Raw genomic sequence first — 6014 nt, 5'->3', positions numbered from 1 at the left:
CGAATTCACCATACGGCATAGGGAGGGGAAAATAACTAGTAGGGTGGAAGCACTTGACTTTAGGAAGGCTAACTTCAGTGTGCTTAGGAGTCTTGTCAATGGTGCACTGCAGGAAATGAGTATTGGCAAAATGGGAGTCCAGGAAGGGTGGTTGTTTCTAAAGGAAGCTATCTTTCAGGCATAGAGGGATACTATTCCAGTACAAGAGAAAAGGGGAAAAGTAGCCAAAAAATTTCCTTGGCTAAACAGGGAAATCCTGGGGAGCCAAAGGGCAAAAAAAAAGGCATATAGGCAGCGGAAGCAGGGGGAAGCTACCAAGGAGGAATATATTTATTTGGTCCGCACTTGCAGGGAGGCAGTTAGAAAAGCCAAAGCAACTACAGAGCTGAGGCTGGCAACACAAATTAAAGACAACAAAAAGTATTTTTAGGTATGTAGGGAGTAAAAGGAAGGTGCAGGGCAGCATAGCATACTGAAGAAGAAGGAGCAATTAGTGACAGACAAGGGGGACAAGGCTGAGCTGCTATTCAGTGAGTTTTTTGCCTCAGTGTTCCTGAATAGGGCTCAAGATAATTCTCCTAATGGGTTCTTAGATGGGCATCAGAGGGATACCAGCCCACCAGCTGTTGACACTGACTTAGTGCAGAGTCACTTGGATGGACTGGATGTGTTTAAATCAGGAGGCCCAGATGAGCTGCATCCGAGGGTAGTGAAGGAATTGGCCTGTGTCATAGCAAAACTACTGGCACGGCTGTATGAGCACTTGTGACACTTGGATCAGGTCCCAGAGGACTGGAAAAAGGCCAGTGTGGTCCCTATTTTCAAGGGGAGGAAGGAGGATCTGAGTAATTATACGCCAGTCAGTCTCACCTCCATCCTTGGAATGGACTTTGAAAGGATTATGAAGGTTCATATTTGTGAGGGTCCAGCGGGAAAAATAATGCAGCAGGGAAACCAGCATGGATTCGTAGCAAGTAAATCATGCCTGACCGATCTGGTTTCATTTTATGACAGGGTTACAAAATGCTTAGACGCAGAAATACAGGTGGATGTCATTTTCTTGGACTTTAGCAAGGCCTTCAATACAATATCTCATCCTATTCTCATAAATAAATTAAGAGGCTGTGACTTAGATGCTTACATGGTCCAGTGGGTGGCAAAATGGCCTGGGGGTTGCACCCAGAGAGTGGTAGTAGACAGGTCGGTATCAACCTGGAAGGATGTGGGTAGTGGGGTCCTGCAGGGTTCAGTCCTTGGACCTGTACTTTTCAATATCTTCGTCAGTGGATATGAGTGTGAAGTGTACACTGTCCAAGTTTGCGGGTGATACTAAATTGTGAAGTGCAGACTCCAGAGGGCAGGGAATGATTGCAGGCAGACCTGGACAGGCTAGAAAAGTGGGCAATACACAATAGGATGCAGTACAACTAGGACAAGTGCAGAGTCCTGCACCTAGGGCGTAAAAATATCCAGCACACCTACAGGCTGGGGAAAGACCCTCTCAGCAGCACAGAAGAGGAAAGGGATCTCGGAGTCATAGTGGACTCCAAGATGAACACAAGTCGTCAGTGTGACGAAATCATCAGCAAAGCTAACCACACTTTACCATGTATCAACAGGTGCATGACAAATAGATCCACGGAGGTGATACTTCCCCTCTATGTGGCATTGATCAGACCACAGTTAGATCACTGCATCCAGTTCTGGGCGCCGTACTTCAAGAAGGATGTTGATAGACTCGACAGGGTCCAGAGGAGGGCCACTCATATGGTTAGGGGCTTACAGGACAAGCCCTATGAGGAGAGACTAAGGGACCTGGACCTCTTCAGCCTCTGCAAGAGAAGGCTGAGAGGTGATCTAGTGGCAGCCTACAAATTCATTTGGGGGATGTAGGAAGGGTTCAGAGATGAACTGTTCACCAGGGCGCCTCTTGAGGTAACAAAGAATAATGGTCACAAACTGACAGAGAGCAAATTTAGGCTAGATATCAGGAAAAACTTGCTCACGGTAAGGGTGGCCAAAATTTGGAATGGGTTTCCAAGGGAGATGGTGCTCTCCCCTACCTTGGGGGTCTTTAAGAGAAGGCTGGATAGGCATTTGGCTGGGGTCATCTGACCTCAGCACTCTTTCCTGCCTAGACAGGGGGTCGGACTCGATGATCTGTTGGGGTCTCTTCCAACCCTAGCATCTATGAATATCTGTCCCTAGCCCAGAAACATTCACTAGTAAGGTCTCAGCTGGATGACTGTAACGCACTGCTTCATGCCTTAGGAGACCAACCACTTCTTAGTGCTGCCCTGAAGCCCAGGTTTCAACATATGCCATGCTGTCCAGCTGGTTTCATCACAGTTCTTTTTGCGGGGAGCTCCAGAGAAAGGTTGCCTTGGGGGAACAGGCACATTGATGCTTGCCACAGTCAGTGTGGTCCTGCATCTCACAATGACTTCTGGACTTCTCATGAGGCATGAAGGACTCTGGCCCTGGGGTGATAAGCTGGGAGAAGCCCTAAGGCAACTCTTAGAAGCCCCTGGGTGAAATTCCACAGCTCAGCAGAAGGAAAGAAGGAAGGTGGCTTCTCAGGACCCAGTTGTGGGGGTGGGATTTGCCCCTGCTGGGATACAACCAGCCTGTCACTTCCAGCAAAGGTTCTTGGGGTATACCTCTCAAGGGACAACTCTAACAGTCATCATCAACTGACCATGAGCCACACAAGGTGCCCCATCCTGTCAACACTTCCTTGCTGCTCTGCACATGTGAAATGTAGAAGGAGAGGCAAGTAGTGGGCAAGCTGATTCCCAGAAGGGCTGCTGAAGTGGCACAAGAAGCTTGAATGGAGCTTATTTAGGGATTGTGCTCACTACTTCACTCTCATTTCAGGTTGTAGCCATGGGAAGTGGGGCACAGAAGGGACACTGGTGGGTTGTTCTGTTCCGTCTTGCTTAGTTCAGGTGAGATCTGAATGTGCTGCAGCAGGAATTCTCCCAAGCACTTCCTGATAGAGGCTGAGTACTTGGACTGCTTCAGCCGAAGCACAACATGATGAAAGCTGATTCGCCCAGTGGGGCTACCTCCCTTGTCTCTCAAGTACTCCCAAGAGGGTGTTTACGTTAAACTTGGAAGACTAGTCTTCCTGGTCCTCCCTTTTGCAACACCAGCATGTGTGGGCCATGTGGCTTGTAGCAAGCTGGGAGAGGAGCAGCATTTTCTGGGTGTTCTTTTTATTAGGATCCTGAGAGTGAAGTGCAAGGCTTCTTCTAAGTCCCTGGGACAGCAGATGGCTTGGGAACTCTTTTTCATGGTTTGGACCAGGAGTTTCTCTTTTTAAGGCTGAGAACAAGGGGTTGGTTTTGTTTTGCTTGGGGTTCTCAGTTGGACAGAGATTTTGGTGTGGGGGTGGCAGTTCCAAACAACAAAATGCCAAGGAGGATGTTGCTGGGGCTGGTAACCTACAACTTCATAGCATGCCAGAACTGGCCTGGGGAGCTTGAAACTCAAACCAGGTTGCACCCACTAACCACTAGAAAACATTGCTGACTGTTGGCTTAGTGTCATGAAAGAGGAGAGGCAATGACACAGCACTGACAGCAGTGATGGTGTCTGCAAACTCTGTTCTCCTTATTGGTCTATTTGGGGTCAGATGCTGTGCCAGTGCAAGTCCACGGTCTCCTGGCTGCTTGCTCCTCATCTGAGAGGGAGGGATCTGTAGCAGTGAACTGTAATTCCCCCCAGGTCATCCAGTGATATGGTTACGAAGGGGGTCACATTGAGGAAAGGTTGTGGAGACCATGGAGCCTGGTGACTGCTCCCAGGCACTCTCCTGAGCCTGTGGAATGGGGAAAGGCAATACAACCAAAGATGTCCCCTGAGTCCTGCATGGCATGAAGGGGTGATGTAGCAGTGAGACCAGACATTCAGCAGTGCCTTTCCCGCTCCTGACCCACAAGGTTCATAGATTCATAAACATTAGGGGCTGAAAGGGTCCTCACAAGATCATCGAGTCCAGCCCCCCTGCCACAGGCAGGAAGTCTGCTGGGGTCAAATGACCTCCGCAAGATAAGCATCCAAATGCCATTTGAATGAGTCCATAGTAGGTGCTTGCACCACCTCTGTGGGTAGTCTGTTCCAGACCCTGGACATTCGGACCATAAAGAAGTTTTTCCTTATGTCCAGTCTAAATCAGTCTTCCAGGAGTTTGTGGCTGTTAGACCTTGTTATCCCTTGGGGTACCCTGGTGAACAACTGTTCTCCCAGATCCTGATATACCTCCCCACCCCATGTACTTATAGGCTGCCACCAAGTCCCCACTGAGCCTTCTCTTCTCCAAGCTGAAGAGTCCCATGTTCCTCAGCCTCTCCTTGTAAGGCTTGCTGTCTTGGCCTTTGATCATGTGGGTGGCTTTCCCCAGGGTTAAGACTGGGGAGGAAGGAATAGACTTCCAGTAGCATGACTTCTAGCTGCAACTTGGGCATGGCCCTCCTTCTCCTTTGGCTCCAGGCTGGACTGTCCTTGCTCTCTGCTGTACCCACCTAAGACAAAATCATAGGCATCGATGAATAGCTTGCTTCATTCTGCTAGGGGTCAGTGTTTGGTCACTGACCACTTATAAATAAAAAAATGTCCACTATGAGAGGACAAGTGCACTGTGATGCTAGGATGCAGTATGATGTCCCATCAAGGCAGGAAGAACTTGTGGCTGTGATGGGTTGAGATGAATGCACTGAGAAGCAGGATTTATAGCTGGTTTTATTTGAGCACCCGCTAGATATTGCCCTGGTCTCTGTGCCTCAGACATGTTTCAGACTTTGAATTTGTGTGGCCAACACTTCCCACTGGATGTAACAAGCATCTTCCATGTTGCAGCATATCCAGGCTGCAGCATGTTGTCTAGAGAAGATGCTTCAGGACTGGTTCTACCTTCCATTGCACCCCAGTGGAGTTGCCCCAAAGTAAATGGAGGCCATGCTTGCATGACTGTGGGGCCTTTAAAGTGTACCCTGCATGAGAGCTGCTGGCTGGCTGGGGTTCAATAGTGGCTGTTCCACTTCCTCACTGAAGCAGCAGCATTGTTGTGAAGGAGTGGATCTGTGTGAGCACTGCCATAGATCAGAAGGGTAAGGCCCCTTTGAACGACTCCACCTGTCATCCTGTGGCTTCTGGTGAGAGGTTGTGGAAATGGATCTCTGCCAGCTCTAGAAATGCCGAGTAGGACAGGAAATGTATTGGGCCAAAAGTGTGAGTGCTTGGCCTCACCCTGCCACTGCGGTGGGCCAGGCAATGCAGGGCTGAAGTGTGTGACAAATCCTTGCAGACCTCTCCAGTGAGGAAAGCTGTGGGTCAGGCACAGCATCTGTAGGGACAGCACTCTTTTTTGTGCCCAGCACCAGAATATGAGTGGTACTGTAGATCCAGGCTGGTGCGGAGCAGCAGAGAGGCCTGAGGCCCACAGATGCTGCAGACAGACATTGAGGGTCCTGTGCATAGAGCCGGGGGGCCAGAGGGCTGCGGCCCGGAGCAGCAGGGCAGCAGTCCAAGATGTCAGGAGAAGCTTGTGGGTAAGTTCTTCGCTCGGGTCTGAGGCTCCCTCTCCCCTGATCCAGCAGGATGAGGCTCAGACTTGCTGCATATCCCCATCTCCCAGCACTGAACTGTAGGCAGGGAGAGAAAGACAAACCTTCACCCCTTCCCCTCCTCCCACCCACCTATTTAAAGCAAGGAAGTGAAGGCAAGTTCTGCTGGCCCTGCTGCCTCCCCGCCCAGGCGAGGTGAGAGCGACCCAAATGAACTGGGCACTGTTTGTTTAAACCACTGTGGCTGCTACAGTTTTCTCAGCTGTTCCTCCTTCCTCTGGCCCATCTCCGGCAAGAGAACAGGGCCTGGTTTGTTCAGCCTGCCTTCCCAGACCCCCAGGCTATGGCTCTCCAGCCTGTACTGTGTTCACAACAGGGAGGTGGCAGAGGAGGCTGGAGGCGGGTGTGGGTGGCAGGGCAGGGAGGCCAGCCCCTGGTGGTTGTTCA

General features: G+C 50.4%; 1 protein-coding gene across 5 annotated transcripts in view; it reads left to right on the top strand.

Annotated features, from left to right (window-relative positions):
- Positions 1-6014, top strand: part of SNED1 (sushi, nidogen and EGF like domains 1) — a 79025-nt gene that overhangs the window by 31862 nt on the left and 41149 nt on the right. The window lies entirely within an intron of this gene.

This window comes from Crocodylus porosus, unplaced genomic scaffold (genome assembly GCF_001723895.1).
Source record: "Crocodylus porosus isolate Cpor-Errol unplaced genomic scaffold, CroPor_comp1, whole genome shotgun sequence".
In the NCBI taxonomy this organism is placed as follows: domain Eukaryota; kingdom Metazoa; phylum Chordata; order Crocodylia; family Crocodylidae; genus Crocodylus; species Crocodylus porosus.
The sequence above is the reverse complement of the archived record's forward strand: the minus strand, read 5'-3'. Positions and strand labels throughout refer to the sequence as shown.